This window comes from Desmodus rotundus, chromosome 6 (genome assembly GCF_022682495.2).
Source record: "Desmodus rotundus isolate HL8 chromosome 6, HLdesRot8A.1, whole genome shotgun sequence".
NCBI classification, from domain to species: Eukaryota; Metazoa; Chordata; class Mammalia; order Chiroptera; family Phyllostomidae; genus Desmodus; species Desmodus rotundus.
Window position 1 is genome coordinate 99306881 of NC_071392.1, and position 21003 is coordinate 99327883.

Consider the following 21003-nt stretch of genomic DNA (forward strand, 5'->3'; position numbering starts at 1 on the left):
GGAAATGTTTTGCCAATGTGGAAAAGGTGAACAAAAAATGGCAGAAGTACGAAAAGGCATCAAAACTGACAGTTCAAAAAATGTTTTGAGCAGTGGAAAAATGTCGATAGGTGTATTGCATCACATGGAGAGTGCTTTGAAGGTGATTGAAGTTTAAACCTGTAAGAATAAATACCCATTTTTCATAAATAAAATCCGGGCATTTTGGGGTCCCCCATTGACATAAATGCCCAGCATTAGCAGTAGATGGCATTGCAGCTGACTTTCTGTCTTCTTGAAAATTAATCGCATTTTCTGACTTTTTACGCTAAACGAGAATTATTTCTAGAATTGGGAGATTTGGGGGGGCTATTTTCAGGGTGACTGGGAACAGGCATAGCACCTTGTGGAGAGCAGAGACAGGCCTTAGAGGACAATCCTAGGTTATACAGTATTATAGAGTCACGTCCTCAGAACGCAAAGGGGCCCTCGGACGCCCACCCAGACCCCAGAATGCACACCGCTGCGCGGCCACAGGCTCCGCATGGGGGTTAGTGCACTCGCCTTCAACGTCTCTGCTGCATTCCTCGTCTGGTTTACCGATGAGGAACCTGAGGCTCAGAAAGTCAAGTCCACGTGGTCCAGTGTAAGATGTGCCCTTCACTAGACCTCAAACTCCTGTTGGTCGTGACATTTATCTCATTCTTTTGTCTTCTCGTCCCCTTCTGTGTCTGAGTGTGTGGGCACGGTGGGCCTCCCTCTCTTTCTTTTCAGGGCTCATTAGGGTTTAGAGAGTCAGTAGCATACAGCTGCAGGGCCCTATGGGAATGGGTTGGGATCCCGGCACTGCCTGCAACTTGCTATGGGACCTTGGACAAGCCTCTGAGCCTCAGGTTCCCCATCTGTAAAGCAGGGGTGGTGACTGTGCCAGCTCCACCACATTCTTGGAACGACTGCAGGCTGTCAGCTGGTGCTTAGCTCTCACAAATGTCATCTCGTGTTAGTATTTTACATACATGTCTCACAAAAAGGGCAAGTGTGGGAATAAGCTAATTGGAAGGAAGAGTTCAGACCATCTGACCCAGGAATTCCAGGGTTAGAAAGCTGTGGATAAACTCCAACAGGGACTAGATCCAGCAAGGATGACCAGGAGGACTATCCTGGCAGTCGAAGTATAGAAAAGTTTCAGGCTCTGGCTAGGTAGCTCATTTGGTTAGAGCGTTGCCCTGATACACCAAGGTTGCAGGTTCGATCCTCAGTCAGGGCACATATGAGAACCAAACAGAGAATGCATAAGGAAGTAGAACAACAAAATTTGATGTTTCTCTCTCTCACTCTCTAAAATACATATACATGTGTGCGTGTATATTTATATTTTATAAACTATAATATTTATATATTATATATTATATATATATAAATGAAGGTTTCAACACCAGTGGTCAACAGCCACCTCCCCGCGGGCCAGTGTTTCTTTACCACCCAAGCTGCCTTGAGCAGACCCCTCCCAGAATCATCTGGGACTTCCCAGGATCCAGCAACTAAATGGTTAACACGAACTGCCTGCTGCCCCTCTGATTGGTTGGAGACTGGACCAGACACAGCTGTGCACTGTGAAGCTGCTCACACGCACAGACTCAAGGATGTGTTTCATTTGCTCTGTTGCACGTTGTGTATATTTTTACGGCACAAATCTAGAAGCAACCTACAAGCTTCATAATAGGAGACTCAGTAAATAAATTGTGCCCCGGCCCTCCCATCCAATAGCATGCAGCCTTGTAAAAAAGAATGAGTGTGCCCTAACACAGACATTAAGCACAGCGAGGATGTATGGTTTAGCAACCAAGGTAGGTCACCTAGGTGTACACGCGACATAACTCCATTTGTACAAAATAAAGCGGACAGACACTTATGGGTGAGTATAACTATAGAAAACATGCAATGCACTCAGAATGACTGCACCTACCATTCAACGTACATCATTCACTGTGGTTTAGAAAAACCAAATATCAACAGGACATGGACTTTCTATCTTCCAATTTAATGCTACACATGAAAATGTTCAATAGACCCCAGACACGTACATGCTTACAGACTTTGTATAGGTATCGGTTGTTCGGGTGCAGAGCATTTCTGCACATTAGAAACTGTTAGCAATTTTTACTTCTGGGGTTCAGACAACTTTTAGGTCTCACTTTACACTTCCATCCTGTGTAAAAATTTTGGCCATGAGTACATATTGCTATTTGTTGTTATTATGTTGTTGTTGTTGTTGTTTAAAACAGACAGACTCCAAATAAATTGTAGTATGTTCTGGCCACTGCAAGAGAACGTGGCAGAGTGGCCAAGCGGGCCCCTGGGAGCCACACCTGCGTGGACAGTGCAGGGTTAATAGCCCTTCCTGGCAGCCTCTTGCCACTCCCTGTGATCCCACAATTAAACCAATTAAGCAGTGGGTTCACGTGTTGGGTAAAAGTGTCAGGGGCAGCAGACACCTGAGCTCTCAAAGGTCAGAGTTGGAAGGCTTCTGCAAGGATGAAGGCGCCAACTGAAGAGAGCAGCTGATGGCCAAGGCCGATCTAACTGTATTCACTTCCCAGACCTCAGAGAAGACTTGGAACAAACCGGCCCCCTCATGCATTCAAAGGATGGGTGAGTCAGTCCAGAAAAGGGGTGAGAAACAATGGGCGCTCTCCCTTCACTGAATTTTTTAAAAGGGGTCTTCTCCATTCATTGAGTTCACAAAGGACGTTTTTAGGGATTCTGTATCACTGAATGAACATCATCAGGTTCTTTCAGGGTAAGAAGACCCGCACCGAGCCCTGGGGATGGCGAGGTGAGCCCTCGAGGAGCTGCATGCTGGTGAAGTGAGTCGCTAAACCCGTGAGAGCTGCCTTACACCACCGCCTAACACTGGCTAAGCACCTGCTCCGTCCAGGCGCTGACCTGAGGCTTCGCCTACAATGATTCATGCAGCCTCACCTCCCCAGGAGACCGACACCACCGTCGTTCGCTCCGTCTGGGGCGTACGTTTTTGACCTATCATAAAATGACCTGAGTTAGAAAATAAAATACAGGACGCCAGTTACATTTCAAATCCAGATAAACAATGAAGAATGCCCTAAGTAGAATGCCCCGAGTGAGGTATTCTAAAACAGACGTTAAGTCATCAGTCAGCACCTAAACAGTGCTCAACCCCCAGCTTTCATTCATCCAACAAGTGTCTCCTGGCCGCCCCTGTGCCGGGTGCAGCTCTAGAACCAGCGGCACGGCAGGGGCAGGAACAGGGCAGGGGAATTTAACCTTAGAGTGATAAAGACAGAAAATGAAGCATCAAATTATATACAGTGTTAGAAGGTGATAAAAACTATGCAGGAAGATAAAGCAACCAGGAGAGGAAAGGCGGAAGTGGGGGAGTTGCAGTTTAAACAGGGGTGGGGGGAGGGAGGGGCAGGCCGTGGATGGGGAGCATTTGCGAGAGTCCTCAGTGGAAAGGTGCCATCTGATATGAATAGTAAGGAGTATTCAAGACACGAGCTCAAGCTGTAAGGGCAGTGACGTCTCGCTGTGAGACTGCAGTGGGCCCCACCTGTTGTGACTTCTATTCTAGAGCCCCGGCCAGTGGTATTTGTTTTCTTTGCTTTTAAGATAATTTAGTTAATTGTGAGTTTATGTAACTTGATTTTTAATGATGGCTGCATTTAACAACTGGCTCACAAAATTCCTGAAAATTTAACAGTCGGCTGTCGCAAGCCTGTGCAAGCCAGCTCCCGCTCACCCCCCACCCCCCCACCCCCCTTTGCCTAGTTAGCGCCTACCCATCCTTGACACCTGAGCCAAGCAGAGTGTGGCAGGAAATTCCCAGAGCAGCCTGCCACAGGCCCCGTCACACTTGCGTAAGCCAATTATACGTGCGATTATTATTTCATTGCTGTCTTGACCCTTTATGAGGTCAGTCCTGTGACAGCAGAGTTCCTTTCGGCCTGTCCCGTGGCCCCTGCCACTCACAGGGGCTGGCACACAGTAGGTGCTCAATTAATGATCCTTTGAGGAATGCATAAAGGAATGAGGTATGTTCATTAAGGCTTTCCCTGCCTTTTCGACGTGCAAGTTTTGGTGATATTGTAACGAGATTATGTAAGATTTTTGTGCCCCCAAAGTGAGACATTTATTCCATAAGTGGCCTGATTCCCAGCTCCTTGCAGGGGTTCAGTCTTTCTTGTGCCGTGGATCCTGGTGGGGCCTGGGGAAGCCTGGGATGCCCCTTCTCAAAATTGTTTTTAAATGTACAAAATAATGAGTAAGCTTGCGAAGAAAACCAGTTATGTTAAAATACAGTTATCAACAGAAATATCTTAAACACGTGTGGAAAATGGTAGCCTATGTGTCTTTTTATGAATACACTGAATGACAAACCCTGGTGGGAAGTCTAAAAACAACTGTAATTTTGAAATAACAATGACTATAAATGATATTTCAAATTATCTGTAATTCTGATGTGATATGAAAATATCTGGTTTCCATTGGTGTCAAAGTTCCAAGTACCGAGCATCCTGCTGTGGTTGGCCTCATCCAAAGTGAGAAAAAATGATCAAGTTGGGGGGGTATCTCTTTATCTCGAATTCTATCTAAGCATCACTTGGGGGGAATCCACAGTCCCCAGGTGAAGGATTCCTGTGGGGAGATCAATTCGCTCAGGGGTTCCAGGCATCTCCCTCCACGCAAGGAGCCTGTCCCGACCAAGAGCCAGGGTTTGCTGTCAGACATTCCGGGATTCAGCTTCTTGTGCCTGCCCCTTACAGGCTGTGTGACCTTGAACAAGTTCCTTAACAACTCTGAGCCCGAGAGTCCTCATCGGGGGCTAATTGCAGCCACCTGCGAAGAATATCCCATGCTTATGACAGAGAACTTAGCTGACGTGGAATTGGTGCTCAGAAAACTGTAGCTCCTACGTCTGTATTACTACTTGTACCAGTTCTTTTTGACCTGGAAAGCTCCAGTGCTTTCTTTTTTTAATTGAATGTATTGGGGCGACACTGGTTAATAAATTTATATAGGATCAAGGGGTACGATTCTATAACATATCATCTGTACCATATATTGTATTGTTTTCATCCTCCCAAGCCATGTCCCTTTCCATCACCATGTTTTTTAAAAGATTTTATCTATTTATTTTTAGAGAGAGGGAAAGGGAGGGAGAAAGAAGAGGAAACATTGATGTGGGAGAGAAACATCAGTCGGTTGTCTCTCACACACCCCTAACGAAGGACCTGGCCCGCAACCCAGGCATGTACCCTGACCGGGAATCAAACCAGCAACCTTTCGCTCTGCGGGACAGCACCCAACCCACTGAGCCACACCACTCAAGGCATCCTTCACCATTTTTAATGATGAAATGAGTCATAGGGGACTGAAAGACTAGACCCTAGTCCCATGACTATGGAAGCTTGAAAACCATATGGTGGACACAGAGCAGGGGCCCCTTTATCTCAGCTGGGTTCTTTTAAGAAGACTTGGCCGTCTGATCAGAAAAACACTTTCATCAGAAATTCTAGAGCTGAACAGCCAAAGAGAAACACACACAGGAGCTGGAGCCTTGCTGGGGAGATCCGCCTTGAGGATTTGCCACCTGATACGGACTGGGTCTGCCCAGGACAGCGCTGGGCAGTGCTTGCAGTCCACACGTGATTGATAATAGCATCCATTCACTCATCAAAGCCTCCCAGTGTGGATGCTACAGTAGTGATAACTGCAGGTAAGGACCACCCTTCTCCCTGAGTTGCCGAGCCCCCAATGACATCCTTTTGAGAGGACAGTTAATAGCATAACTTTTTTTCTCCTTGTCAGGATTCAGAAGGGAAGCTTGGAGCTCCTGAAATTCTAGTCCTTTTCTTCCAGTGTCCTGGAATCATTTCTGCAAATGGGCTTTGGAGGCAAAGAAAGCCTGGAATTTGAGGGACCAATCATCCAGCTTTGCCGAGGACTGAGGTTCCCCGAGATGCAGGGTTTTGCATGCTAAAGCTGGGCCAGTCCTGGGCAGATCGGGGCAGCTGGTCATGCCTTCTGCAATCAAAACCCGGCTCCACTGTTTACCATGCATGTAACCCTGGACAAGTTCTTTTTTTCCTTCTGAGCCTGTCTTTCCTGAAGTCCCAGTGGGGATAACAACATTTATCCCCATAGGATTATTATAAGGGTGAAGTAAAATAATGTTTAACTACAAGGATTAAAATGGAAGTATTCTATAATCACCACTACGATGACTTCCAGCCACATAACATAAAACCCGAATTCCTCGTGGTGGCTTACGGTGCCCTACAGCATCTGTCCGTGGGTGCTCTCCAGCTTCATCCTCTACAGCTCCCGCTTGTCTTTTTCCCTTTGCTACAGGCACCGGCATTTGTGCTCTTCCTCACACACAGACCTTATTCCTCCTCTGGGCCTTTGCAGATGCTGTTCCTTCTGCCTGGGACATTCTTCCCCAGACATCCTCATCCTCAGCGTAGTGACATCTCCTCCGAGAGGGCTTCCCTGGCCACACCGCCTAAAATAGCTTCGCCCTCTTCTCGCTGTTTCTTTACTCGGCTGTGTCCCTCTGCCTCCCACCCAGAGCACTTGTCACTCACTACCTGGCATTATATTATATATCGATATATTTAGTTGTCTGTTGCCTGACTTCTCCCTGAGTCTATAAACTCCCTGAAGCAGGTATTTGTTGTGAGTCACCAACTGCATGTCCCCTGGGCCTGTACACAGCACCCAAGACAGTGCGTACTGAAAGGCCTATGCCCCAGACCCGCCAGGCTCTGGTCAATGCGTGATGAGAGGGTACAGTTTCCTGTGAGAGACTTTCATTCCCAGGTGATGGAAGGAATTCATATGATAGGGCTATTCCAAGAGCATGTTATTTTCTCCATTTACTTGCCTTAAAAATATATTATAACACAATGCAATAGATGATATCTCATAGAATTGTACACTTGAAACCTATATAATTTTATTAACCAATGTCACCCCAATAAATTCAATTTTAAAAACACAGGAAACGTATCCAGCCATGAAATAGGACAAATAGAGACATTTATTGAAGAAGATACAAGATTCAAGAAACATTGTACATAGGACAATGACGCCTTCAGAGTAGGCACCTTGGGACCTCACACAGTTCTCCCAGCATCTCTTCCACTGTTCAAAACACTCTGCAAAATCCTTTGTTGGAATCACTATCAGCTGCCCTGTCGTATTTTCTTGAATCTCAACAATGGTCTGAAATCTCTTCCCTTTCAAAGGTGATTTTAGTTTTGGGAAAAACCCAAAGTCATAAGGCACCAAATCTGGGCTGCAGAGATGCTGAGTCACCTGGGTGATTTGATGTTTTGCCAAAAATCTCTGCATGAGACGTGATGCATGAGCAGGCACATTGTTGTGGTGAAGCTGCCAATAGCCAGTTGCCCATAGCTGCAGCCTTCCAAATCATCCAAATAGTTTCCGTGGAGGAGTGTTCAAGCTTAATGCAAAATTTGATGCAGATTCATTGCTCTACTTGCTCAGTCATGTTGAATGCCAGGGCCACACAGTACACATGCTCACTCAAGGGCGTCTACCACCCCCACTGACTAGTACAGTGAAGTCGTCATTGTTCACACATGCACATTCCAGTCCACTCTCCTTGGCTGCCGGGTTACATCGATGTCATGCAAACTGTTCTTGTTGTATAACAATGGGTGGACTTTTTCCAGACAGACTAGTGTGTGTGTGTGTGTGTGTGTGTGTGTATCCCTGTCTGGGTGGCTCAGTTGGTTGGTGTGTTGTTCCATACACCAAAAGTTTGTGGGTTCAATCCCCAGTCAGGGCAGATACCTAGGTTGCAGATTCGATCCCTGTTGAGGCATGTACAGGAAGCAACCAATTGATATTTCTCTCTCACAGCAATATTTCTTTCTCTCTCTCCCTCTCCCTTCCTCTCTTTCTAAAATCAATAAACATATTCTCGGGCTTTGGGGAGGGTCAAAGTTAGTATGTACTTGGCCTAACATGAGTCGGTAAGTGTTGGCCTCGCTCTAGAAACATATCATCAGTTTTCTCAGATGGTCTTCGGCCACATTTCTGGAAGGGGGAGGGGTTAGCACGCCTGGGCTCTGTCCTGGGTTGTGGTGAGGTGGCCAGTGACGGGACCCAACAGGGTCAGGAAGGCCAGTGGGGCCGGCGAGGGAGTGCGGGGCTGTGGAGTCCGGATTCCTGGCTGGACTCTGGCTCCGGGACTGTGGGACGGGGCTGGAGCTGGCTCCGCCAGTGTGTCAGAGCACATCGTCACATGTCAGGGGTTTCGCTCGCTGATGGTAAAACACAGCCTTCAAAACAGTGAAATTCTACTAACTTACAACTAAATCAACGCTACGCCACACAAAGTGAGATGAGCCAGGCACAAAGCGACAGGCAGAGTGTGATTCCCCTTGTATGAGGTACCTGGAACAGGTACATTCATAGAGGCAGGAGGGACAGAGACCCCAGGGGCTGGGGGAAGGGAGAAGGAAATGAGGAGTTATTGACTGACGGGGACAGAGGTTCTGTCTGAGGGATGAAAACGCTCTGGGCATAGTGGTCACGTACTTAATGCGACTGACTTCTATACTTAAAAAGTGACTGAAATGGCAAATTTTTATGTATATTTTACCACAGTAATATAATACACACACAAATATGTGCATATACAAGGTGGGCAAAAGTAGGCTTACAGTTGTTCGTATGGAAAATAGCCCCGGCTGGTGTGGCTCAGTGGATTGAGCGCCAGCCTGAGAACCAATGGGTCACCAGTGTGATTCCCAGTCAGGGCACCTGCCTGGGTGCGGGCCGCGAGAGGCAGCCACACACTGATGCTTCTCTCCCTCTCTTTCTCCCTCCCTCCCCCTCTGTCTAAAAGTAAATAAATAAAATCTTTAAAAACAAATAATCGTTTGGTGATGATGAACTCCTTTGAAATTAAAAGAAATAAATAATACAATGATTAATAAATAATAATACAAGAATAAACTCCATGTTTCACATACTCACAACTGTAAACCTATTTTTCCCACCCTGGACGGGAGCATAACCAGGAGATTTAGGAAACTGCCTTCATGGCCTCTGCACCTCACCTGTAAAATGATTCATTCATAACCTTTCTAAGCACCACAATGTGCCGGGCATTGCACAGAACTTGCCTTTTCTCTGGGACTCCCGGTATAGCATGGTGAAACAGTCAAGAAATAAGCACTGGGCATCCTATTGGAGAAGGGAGTGAAGGGACCAAACCAACAGAAATCGAGAGGAATGGGGCGGAAGGAGTGCTGCTTTACCTGGAGGGTTGGGAAAGGCCCTTGAAGGAGGTGATATCTGAATGCCAGGATAAGGTGGCCTTGTGACTGGCTGGAAGACAAGCTTTCCCAGGAAAGGAACCAGCAAGAGAGCAAAGCACTCATTTTACACGGTAGAATAACAGCCGGAGGCTGGCATGGATGGAGCAGAATGAGTCACTGGGAGAGTGGTGGTAGGGAACTCAGAAGCACAGGAAGGGCCAGAAGTAAGCAAGCTGGGGCAGCGCTTGTATCATGTGCTACCGTTGACCTCGATCAGTGGTTTCCAGTGTTTGGACCGTAGTCTGCAATGGTGGTGGAAGGTGCTGAGCTGGTAAAGGCAGGAAACTATTATAGAGACCCCAGGACTTGGTATACATGCGGAATAGCGTCTGGCCACTGAACAAATGCATCTTGTTTTTCACGTGCCACTGGCTTTTAAATGCATTGGCAATGAACTCTGTTGTCATTTCCCACAATACAAATCCATTGCAGAAGCACTTGAGACTTGACCGTTGCACATCTCTCCATCAATGTTCTCTCCATCAATGAAAGTTAACAGCTTAGCCACATCATGTGATTGTGAAATGTCTGCTGGAAAAAAAATGCACTTGTCCTCCAAACTAGGACAAATGCTGAGGATGTCCAGACCTTTCTATTTCTAAAATCACAGGGAAAAAATGTCCCACAAGAACATGTGTGAAGGCAAAAAAAGAAAAAGAGAGAGAAGGAAACACAGGTGGTGGTTTCTGAAATCATTAGTATTACTGCAGCAAGAATGTATTGAGGACTCACTATTGGCCAGGCACTGTTATGGTTCAATTATTCACACTTCCTATCATTTGCTCATCTGATCTTCAGAGCAATTTTATAAAGGGTTACAATTCCCACCTTATAGATGAGGGGCCTTAAGTTTGAAAGATGGTACCTAAATTGCCCATGTTTGTACAAGTGGTAGATGGTAGCGGAAAAGGAGAAGATCGGTCCCCATAGAAATGTGTCAGTTACATATGGCTGTGTAACACATCAGCCCAAAACTCAACGTAAAACAACTGGCATTTATTATTATGGATGAGTCTATGGGTTCAGCCAGGTGGTTCTTCTCTTCAAAGTTGAACACACTCGTGCTTCTGTAGCCAGCTGTGGGCGGAGTAGGTGGTTCTACCAGAGGAGAGTGGGCTCTCTCGCGTGTTAGGAGGTCAGCTGGCTGCAGACTTGCTCTGATGGCTTCAGCTGAGACAGTTGAGCCCTGGTCCATGTGGTCTCTCAGCCCCCAGCCGGCTATACCAGGCTTGTGCGTGAGTGTCACAGGATTCCAAAATATGCACAGTATAGATGAGGCCTCTGGAGGTGCAGGTGGGGAACTGGCTTACTTTTATTTTCACTGCACATATGGGTCAAAGTAAGACACACATCTAGCTGATATTCAAGAAGTGGAAATAGACTCCAATGCTTAATGGACGGCACTGCAAAAACGACCTTGCAAAGGGTATAGGTTTGGGGAGGGGTAAAGAGATATGGCCATTTTTGCAATCAATCTACCCAAACAAAGAAAAACACACTCTTGTGTTACTGAGGGGCAGGAAATGAGGCACACAATTTCATCAGCAGCCTCCACAGCGAGAAAGCTCCCCACTTGGGCGAAGTTGAGCAGTTTCTTCTACATATATTAAACACACATCTACCCTACGACCCAGCAATTCCATTGCACGGTATTTCTGCAAGAGAAATAAACATATACGTCCCCCAGAAGAGTGAGAGATGCCCACTGCAGCTTTGCTCATGGCAGGCAAAAATTGGAAGAGAAATCAGAAATGTCCATCAACCAATGAATGGATAAACAAAGTACTGTATATGCGCACAATGAACTATGACCCAGGAGTAATTTAAAAAAGAAGTAAAGATATACACAACAACATGAGTGAATCTCAAAAACATTGTAGCATTGAGAGAAGCCAGACCCAAACTCGGACAGGTTGCCTGGCCCCATTTGTATGAAGCTCTAGAACTGGCGAGCCTGAGCCACAGGGATAGAAACCAAAACCACAGAGGAGGGTGAGCTATTACCGGGAAGAGGAAGGAGGGACTATTCTGGCTGGTGGAAGGGTTTGTACCAGTTAGCTGGTGTTACAGAGGGTGTAGCCATGTGTCAAAACTTGTAAAACTGTACTTAAAATCTTTGTGATTTATTTTATGCAAATTGGACGCCACTTAGTAATCATCTCAGTAATAATAACATTTAGACTCCCAAAGGCTTTCTTAGAGCGGTCTGGAGGAACTGGCGAGTTTCACTGTGAGCGGCAGGCTCCGTGAGTCACAGCGTTACGGGAGCATGTGGCCCGTGGGGAAACCTGGAAGCAAGAAATGTGTCCTCGCTTGATCTTGCTGCTGAGGACAAGGCATTACCATGTTCCAGAGACACTCCAGAAACATCCACGCAATGCACGTGTCAACTTAGGCTCCCTTGTGCAAATCACCTCCTAACCTTGCCTCTTTGTGTCTGGCTCCTTCGGAGCGACCATGATTTTGAGATTCACGCATGTTTTTCTGTGTGTGTGTGTGTGTGTGTGTGTCCTGAGTTCATTTGAAAATGACTCCCGGGTCGCAGTTCACGGTGGGAGACATGCAGCACTTTGGTTATCTGCTCAGAGCTGGAGCTGCGAGGGTGGGCTTGGAGTGAGGCAGTTTTGTTCTCCCAGGAGTTTGCTGGGAGAGGAGGCTCAGACGCCCCCTTCCTAAGAGTCCGCTGCCTGGAAGAAGAGCCCAGACCCATGGGGAGCCTTCTGTAGGAGTCAGACCCCACGCAGAATGTCCGGAATCAAGGCTTCCTGGAATTTATGCTGCGTAAGAGTCAATGACTACTCGCTTAGAAAACCACTCAGAATACATCCAACTGCAAGTGTTTGACCAAGTAGACAAGAAGCATCAAATCCAATCCTCTGTGCTCAAATCCAATCCTTCTGAAGAAAACAAATAATGATCCTGGTGGGGAACCCTCAAGCCCCCCAAGGCTGCAAGAGACGAAGGTGGGGTGGAGGGGCAGAGGCAACCAGGCAGGGGATCCTGGAAAACGGATCTCTGGCTTCAAGGCTTTTTTTTTTTTTTTTTTTTGGAATCCAGCCTTTTCCTATGAAGACAACGTAGTCTAAGCAACTTTAAAATTCCTCAGAAACCAGTTGAGGAGCAGAGAACATGGGTTGATACTCATTTGAATGTACTGAGCAGCCTGCATTATTCATACTCAATCCACTCCAATCCTTATTATTTGCCCCGTTTCACAGATGAGAAAATCGCAACCCTGACTCACTCACAGTCTGTCTGATCTTGCTCTCTGCTTTCGAAGCTTGGCAAAGCAGGGGTTTTCCAGTTGCCTACAAGAAACTAGATTGTTGGGCGGTAGGGGGTGGGTGGAAGCGGAAGAGGATATAGGGGGATAAATATGATGGGGAAAAATTACATAAATAAAACAAGACTGGAAAAACAAAAAATACTTTGCATTTTAGCTTCCCTTTTGCAAATAATATAGAAATAATCATTCCGTATTCTAACCGAGCACGCCTCCGACTCCTGTACAGGGGTTTACTATTACTGGCCCCGAGGTCTATTATTTTATTTACGGGGTAAACAGGAAGCACAGAGAGGCAAGAGGTAAAGGACGGGTTTGCGCCCAGGGAGGCTTTGTTGCTTTCTGCTTCCCAAGGAGAAAAGAGGTGGAGGGTGGGGGGGGGGCGGGGGAGGGGGGCGGGGGGAGTGCGGAGTGAGTTCTGCAGCATCAGAAAGTGCCTGGGACGAGGAGTCCTCGCTGCCTAATTAGATTAGTGGAATCTATTCCACTGCTAATTGTTGCTGCTAATTTTTGTAACAGTTTTTACTGTTTTGTTGGCTCGATTTTAGGGTTCTCTAAGAACTCTAAGTGTAGGGGGTTCAGGCCTTGTCTTAGATGGCTCTGCATTTATTTTTGTAGCTGTTAACAGTGAGCCTACAAGATTTCCTTTACTTTGAACTGGGTCTTAATATCCTTCATATTTCAGAGAATCTGGCTTTCACCACTATTGTCCTGGGTTTTTTTTTTAATTATGTGCATACATTGCTCAAATGCTTCATAAAGGAATTTCAAACTTACTAGTAGTCAAAGAAATGCAAACAAAAGCCAAATACAATTTCCTCTGTGATATCCGTGTGTGTGTGTGTGTGTGTGTATGTGATTTAAGTTCCAAGCCCTTGAAAGAAGCAAATCTATCTATCCATACAAGGCAGATGAAATGTAAAACCAATCTGACATGAGCATTGTATCATGAGCCTTAAAATATGTTAACCACTAGTCCAGCCTTCAACCGCCAGGAATTCATCCTGGTTACATAACACGGCAGGAAGGAAGAAAGGAGGGAGGAAAGGAGGAAAGAGAAAAAAGGCAGCCAGAACGTCTGACAGATGTTCCCCACTGAAATACACATCACCCATTTAAATGATGCTGCTGAAGAATATTCTGCACCATGATGGAAAAGCGGTCCCAAATGTCAAAAGAAAAAAGTAGGATATTAAACACGGCCCATCTCAACTAATGTCTATGTTTTTTGTTGTTGTTGTTGGATAAATATATATTACTCTTTTTTCAATCAAGTTATTGGGGGTTGCCTTGTTCAATAAATTTATGTAGGTTTCAAGTGTACAACTCTACAATACATCATCTTCACATTGCATTGTGTGCTCACCATCCCGAGTCTAGTTTCCTTCCATCACCCTTGCTCCCCCGTTTATCCTCTTTCACCTGCCCACACCCCACCCCCTTTTCTCCTGCCAGGACCATTCTGTTGTCTGTCTCCATGAGTTCTTTTGTTTTTTTGCTTAATGCCTTCCCCTTTTTCACCCAGCCCCCCTACCCTCCTCCCCTCTGACAGCTATCAGTCTGTTCTCTGTGTCTACCAGTCTGTTTCTATTTTGTTTGCTAGTTTATTTTGCTCATTAGATTCCACATACAAGTGAAATCACATGGTGTTTGTCTTTGTCTGACAGGCAAGTCTGTTTTTAAATGCAGAGGGAAAAGACTGAATGGATTCATAACGAAACAGCGACACTGGTAATTGCTAGACGGTACAAAGAGCAGGGATTTTATTTTCTTCTTTTTGTTTTTAGATTTTTAACCACCCTTCTGTGAGTGAATGTTCATTTCAGAAGTCAGTATGGGGAATGAACCTCAGCATAAACAAATCTGGGCAAAGATCCCTGCCGCACAGGTATTCTGGGCGACCTTGAGGGAGTTAGTAAATCTCTCAAAATCTCTGTTTCCTTGTCACTAAAATGGGGATAACGTTTATGCCTCTGTTAAGTAGCTGTCGGTGTGAAATGAGATAACACCTTTTAAGGGACTTACCATGGAGACCAGCACATTGTATGTGCTCAGTAAGTCTCATTTGCTGTGAGACAAGGACGATAAAATGTTTTCTTCTACTCAACTATATGTTTAACCAAACATTTCCCCGGCTTCTGAGTGTGGTGATCAAACCCTTAGCTTCCACAGGGAAGTTCTGCTAGTGGGGAAAAAGAGAGCGAGGGAGAGAGGTGAATGCCCAGGTGTGCTGGGACTGGCCCGGTAATCTCAGGCCATCTCTCTGGAGCTGTGAAAGCCATTGTTAACCCTTTACTAATTGTAGACCAGTGATTCTTCACCAGGGGCGATTCCTCCCCATTTCACAATGTCTGGAGACATTTTTGGTTGCCAGAACAGGGCCTCTAGTGGGTATGGACGAGGGACGCTGCTAAACACCCTCCAGTGCACAGGACGGCCCCACAAGAGAGAATGACCCGCCCCAAACGTCACTGGTGCGGAAGTGGAGAAACGCCGTGCAAGGTGTTATCATAAAGGCTCCCACCACTGAAGGAGTATGTGACAGAGAGCAAGCCCCCTGTCTCACTCCTTTTTGACCCACTTTATATTTGTGTGAAGGACTGTGGTGACATTTCAAAAACACCTTCTGGGCCGGCCTGCTCCCCCCATCCCCCACCCCATAGGAACCATAGGAAAGGTTAGTTATCCAGCTCATCCCAGTAGGTCTCAAGGCCTACTGTGCACAAAATCTTACGTTTGCTATGGGGTTAAAAGATAAAGCATGTGCCTCTCTTCTCCTTTTAAGAGGAAGAAAGACAAACTCATAAGCAACTCATTGAAACCCAGGGTTGTAAGTAGGAGGTAGGGTTTTGGAGTCTGATCAATATGAGTTCAAAACCCACCTTCCCTACCTACTTCCCCATGTAAAAATCTTGAATGAGATTTTTTTACTTCTCCAAAAGTTAGTTTCCTTATTTGGAAAAAAAAATGAAGCTAAGGCTACCTAGATCACAGGATTGTAAGAATCTGATGTCAAAGACATGTAAAGCCCTTAACCCACAGACAAGCATGTGGTGAGATGGTGAGCCTCTATAAAGGATGCTGTTCAGTATAATTGAAATAAAAGTCAGAGGAGGAAAAACACTCTTCACTGGTATGTTACTGAGTTAGGTTTTTGGTCAAGTACCTGAGAATGCCCATCAAAGCCTAATGCTTTTGACCTATAAGCCAGCAGCGCCTCAGCTAAACCAACAACAGACTTCACCAAACAAATCACAAGGAGGATTACAAGTACAAGTTGCTGGACAAACCTGTTTTGTAAAGTAACAAGTGCTGAGCAGGGAACCTAGATGCCAGGAAAGGAATTCACAGGGCAGTGCTTTGCCAAGAAATAATGTGTCCAATCAGAAAGAAATACCACTGGTTCATCAGCACCAAAACTCAGCTCCAAAATGCAAAGCCGGGAAACATCTTTGCAGCCTGTGTGACAGACACCCATTCCATCGCGGGATATAGAAAGAGAGCTTAGAGATGCTTTGTAAAAGACAACGCCCACAGGAAGGAAAAGAAAAGGCTGGTGAATGAAGGCAGTGAGGTTCAGCTCACCAGGAGGCCGCTGCCTACCTTGCGTACCTCCCCGGGGTGGTGTTCCCATCCTAGCGCTTGGGCTGCACCCCCAGAACTTAGTCAACGACAGTAGCAACAATAATAGCAATTGAAACACCAACAAGAATATTTTTGTAATATTTGGGGGCATTTTAAAAACAGCTTTATTGTTTTTATGTCAATTATAACATGTAATTGACATACTGTGCGTATTGAAGGGGTCCAGTTTGCTGTTTGATGTCCTACGTATAGCTATGAAACTATCATCACCAATTTAGTGAGCATATTCTTTACTCCCCAAAAGTTTTCTTTATCATCTCTCCTTTCTGCTCCTCTTCCCACCCGCATTGCCAGGCAACCAATTCTGCTTTTCGTCATCATTGAATGCTATATAATTTCAATGGTTTTATTTAAATGGAATCATACAGTGTAATGATTTTGAGATGCCTCCATATTATCACCTGTATCGATAGTTCATTGCTTTGTATTGCCAAGTAGCTGCCATCGGTGTGAATACACTGTAATTTGTGTATCCATTCACCTATTGATCGCCATGTGGGTTGTTCCCGGTTTGGGGCCACTGCAATCAAAGCCACTGTAAACATTTGCCACAGACTTCATCGGGCAGTACATTTCCTTTTCTCTTGGATGAACACCTTGGCATGGAATGGCTGGGTCAAGGCGAGGTGGGGGATTAACATTTGAAGAAACTGGCAAAGTATTTTCCAAAGTGGTTGTACCATTTTGCACCCCTAACAGTGGCATATGAGTGTTTCAGTTCTTCTGCATTCTTGCCAAGCCTTGGTAAGGTCGGTGTTTTCATTTCTGCTGGCGATATCATCAATAATAAAGTAATATGACAATGAGAATATTGTAACTGGAAAATGGGCAGAAGAATGTTTTCGCTGCGAATACAGTGAGGATACAGAGGAAATCACTCCTAATTACTGATGGTAAAAATACAAACCAGCATAATATTCAAGGAGACAGCTTGACAATATATATCAAATGTTCTGACCAGGGCAGCTCAGTTGGTTGGGTGTTGTCCTACGAAGCAAAAAGTCACCGGTTCGAATCCCAGTCGGGGCACATACCTAGGTTGCAGGCTTGGTCCCTGGTTGGGGCACATAGGAGAGGCAACCAATCCATTTTTCTCTCTCACATTGATGCTTCTCTTCCTTTCTTTCTTCCTCCCTTCCCCTCCCTCTAAAAAAAATAATGAAATCTTAAAAAATAATAATAATAAGGCTGCCTGTAAAGCAAAGGTGGGGCAAAATCAGGTTTCCAGTTGTGACACAAAACACAGACTTTATTCTTGTATTATTATTTTTTAATTACTGTATTATTCTCCACACAGGAACTGGAAACCTGCTTTTGCCCCACCCTGTACATAGGCCACAGCCCCAGCCCCTGGGCAGGGAGGTTCTGTGCCCATCAGCCTCCTCCAGAAGCAGTGAAAGCATGAGGCTGACAGCTGGCTAAGCTAAGTCTGCCCTCCAGACCCTAGTTCTTTGACATTCAAAATGTGGTCCAAATTTAATCCAATTAAATTAATTGGATTTTTGCCAGCATTTCAAAATAAGGAGCTTTCACATAAAAACCTAATTTCCAGGTATTTCTTGAACCATTAGAAACAGGCATGAGAACAGAACGCCGGGAGAGATGCCCTTCCATCCTGGCCTAATTGCCAGAATTGATCATACCTGTAGTACCCTGTGTGTGCTGGCTTGTCTTGGCCCCTCCACTGAATTGGGAGTACTGTGGGGGGCAGACGCTAAGATTTATTCTTCCTCCTCCCCACCGCACCCCAGTGCCTATGAATATGGTACCTTACGTGGCAAAAGGGACTTGGCAGGTGCGATTAAGTTAAGGACTTTTAAATGGGACATTATTGTTGGTTAGCCAGGTGGGTCCAATGTAATCACAGCATCCTTATAAGTGAGAGAGAGAGGCAGCTGGGTCCCATGTAATCACAGCATCCCTTTAAGCAGAGAGGGAGGCAGGAGGGCCAGTGTCAGGGGAGCCGTGAGGATGGATGCAGAGGGGCGAAGATAGAGGAGGGAGCTTCTACCAGGGGTGTCAAACTCATTTTCACCAGGGGCCACATCAGCCTCACTGTTGCTTTCTAAGGGCCAGATGCAATTTTAGGACTGTATAAATATAACTACTCCTTAACTAGGGACAAGGAGCTCGGTGCTGCCGCCGGGTAGAAACAAGGTGCTGGGCCGGATAAAACAAGGTGGAGGGCTGGATTCAGCCCATGGGCCTTGTGTTTGCCACCTGTGCATTAGACGTTTCAAAAGCTGAGGGTCCTTCTCTGGAGCCTGCAGAGGGACACAGCCTGCAGTCTCTTTGACCTTAACCAAGGGATCCCCATTTTGGATTTCTGACCTCCACAACCGTAAGATAATGAATTTGTTCTGCTTTACGACATGGCATTGGTGGACAGTTTTGACAGCAGCAGTAGAAAATTAAGACGTTAGGTAATTGGCCTCACAACAGTTGTATGAGGTATGCCTTTGCTCCCCATTCTACAGAAGAGACAGGTTCCATGAAGGTTAAGAACATTGCCCAACATCTCACAGCTGGAATGTGGCAGAGCCCGGAGTCAATTCCAAGTCTTCCTGAAGCCCAAGTCTGAGCTCTTGCTGTATGCCGCCCAGCTACCTGGGGTCGCTCAGCATCCACTTCAATGATCCCAGAAACAGACCTAATCTTACTGTCTGAGGCTACTCTCTCTATGGCTGAACAGGATTCCCCATTGTGTCTTCCACAGACTGAGAAAATGTCTTCTGCCCTCTGAAATAGTGAAGACACTTTGCATGACAAATGAAGAAACCCAGTTGAACTGGCAGAAGTAAACAGGGAGGACTGATAGCAAGGACACAAAGATGTCTCATGAAGTCCATGTCCAGGAAGGCGGGCTTCAAGGGGAACTGCAACCAAGGACTCAGATGCTGAAAAGCATCCAGCCAGGCAAGAAGGCCCTCTCTCTTCCACCTCTACGCCTCCGCATCTCTGCCCCTTCTTTTGTCTCTGGAGGCTGATGTTCTCAATAACTTCATTGTCATGGTGGCGAATGGCCACCCGTGGGCCCTATATTCACACGTTCCAGATTCAATCATAGGAAGAGGCAGACTGGCAGACCCCGGGGCAAGTTGCAGATTCCCCAGAGAGATGTCTGGCTTCTAGCAGGCATGTGCCCATCGTCCAATCAGCTATCAGCAGGAAGACAGGGTGGTAAAGAACGAATATGGCTTTCAGGGACTCACCTCACTTAAGACCATGGACTTGGGGTGCACGGGATATTGTGAGCTGAGCTGATAGCCCAGAAGGTGAGTACTTTGCGTTTGTTTTCCCATGGTTTTTTAAAAAAAAAAAAAAAAAGCCAATAGAGATGGTGAGGCAGCTTTTTCCACATGGAAGAACTTCAGAGCTTTGAAAAAGTTCTCTTCCCTTGTGGTTGTGTCTTTCCTGGGAAACATCCCTAGATGCTTAGTCATTCCTCAACATGGCCATTCCCAGCTGACTCACCAACCTGCCTGATCCCCCACCCCCAGCCTGCTTAATTTTGATAATATCCCCATTCAAATGTGTCATTTTTCTCCTTAACTAACCTCTCTTCTAGTTCATTTAAACTGTTTTCTTGCTTTTCCCTCCTTGGACCCACAAGGCACATGTACTTGACTTTGCTAATGCAGCTTCAGAGCATCTCCTTGGCAGCTGTATACATCTGGCTCAAATCGAGCTTGTGGCCAACGAGGAGCTCCAGATCTACTTGCCAGGAACTGCTGTCTGGCCAAGTCTCCCCATTCCCAGACTTAAATAATTGATGCCAGAATCCACATCAATCCCTGCTAAATACTATTCTCTTATTTCTCCCAATCCTTCATTTGATGTTATAAAGACCATTATGAATCTTGACCCTAATATACTCATTTTTTGTCCCCTAGAAGTTGCATCCATATACTTCAATTTTTCAGTCCTGAGCCAAAATGATATCCAGACTAGACCAAAGATAGTGCCCTATTATCAACATCAAATATACTGAAAATATGCCACAAGTATTTTATGGTCTCTTATTCCTGGAATGGGAAGGGTGGCTGCCCAAATACCTCAAATATTTTTGATGTTTAAATTTTGTAAGAAAAGATCTAGTATGATTATAATCTAGGCATCAAGAGTACGGGAAAACCAACACTATGCTATACACATGAAACTAATACAAAACTAAAATTTAAAATGAAGAATCTGGGAAACCCTTGGAAGTCTTTAATTTAGATGGATCATAGTCAGCACTTACTAGGATTATCAAATTCACTTCTCACAACAACCCAGAGGTAGTCACGCTCCCATTTTATAGCTAAGTAACCAAAGTGACATAGAAGCGGTAGCACTGAGATTTGAAAGTAGGCTGTGGGTTCATAGCCTATGTGCTTTATCCCAATACCACAGGTGGGCAGGGGTTTTTTTTTTCCGTAAAGATCAAGATAGTAAATATTTAAGCCTTCAGGGACCATACCGGCTCTGCCTTTGTAGAGTGAAAGCAACTATAGACAATGCAGAAGCAAATGGGCGTGGCTGTATTCAAATAAAACTTTATTTACAATAACAGGTGGTGTGCCCGATGTGGCCCACAGGCTGTAGCTTGCCAACGCCAATCCTCAGATCCTAGCATTCTACAGTTCTCGAGTGCCATTCCTTCCCAATCTGCATGGCAAAATTCCACTCAAATACGCAACTCAGACGTGAACTTTAAGT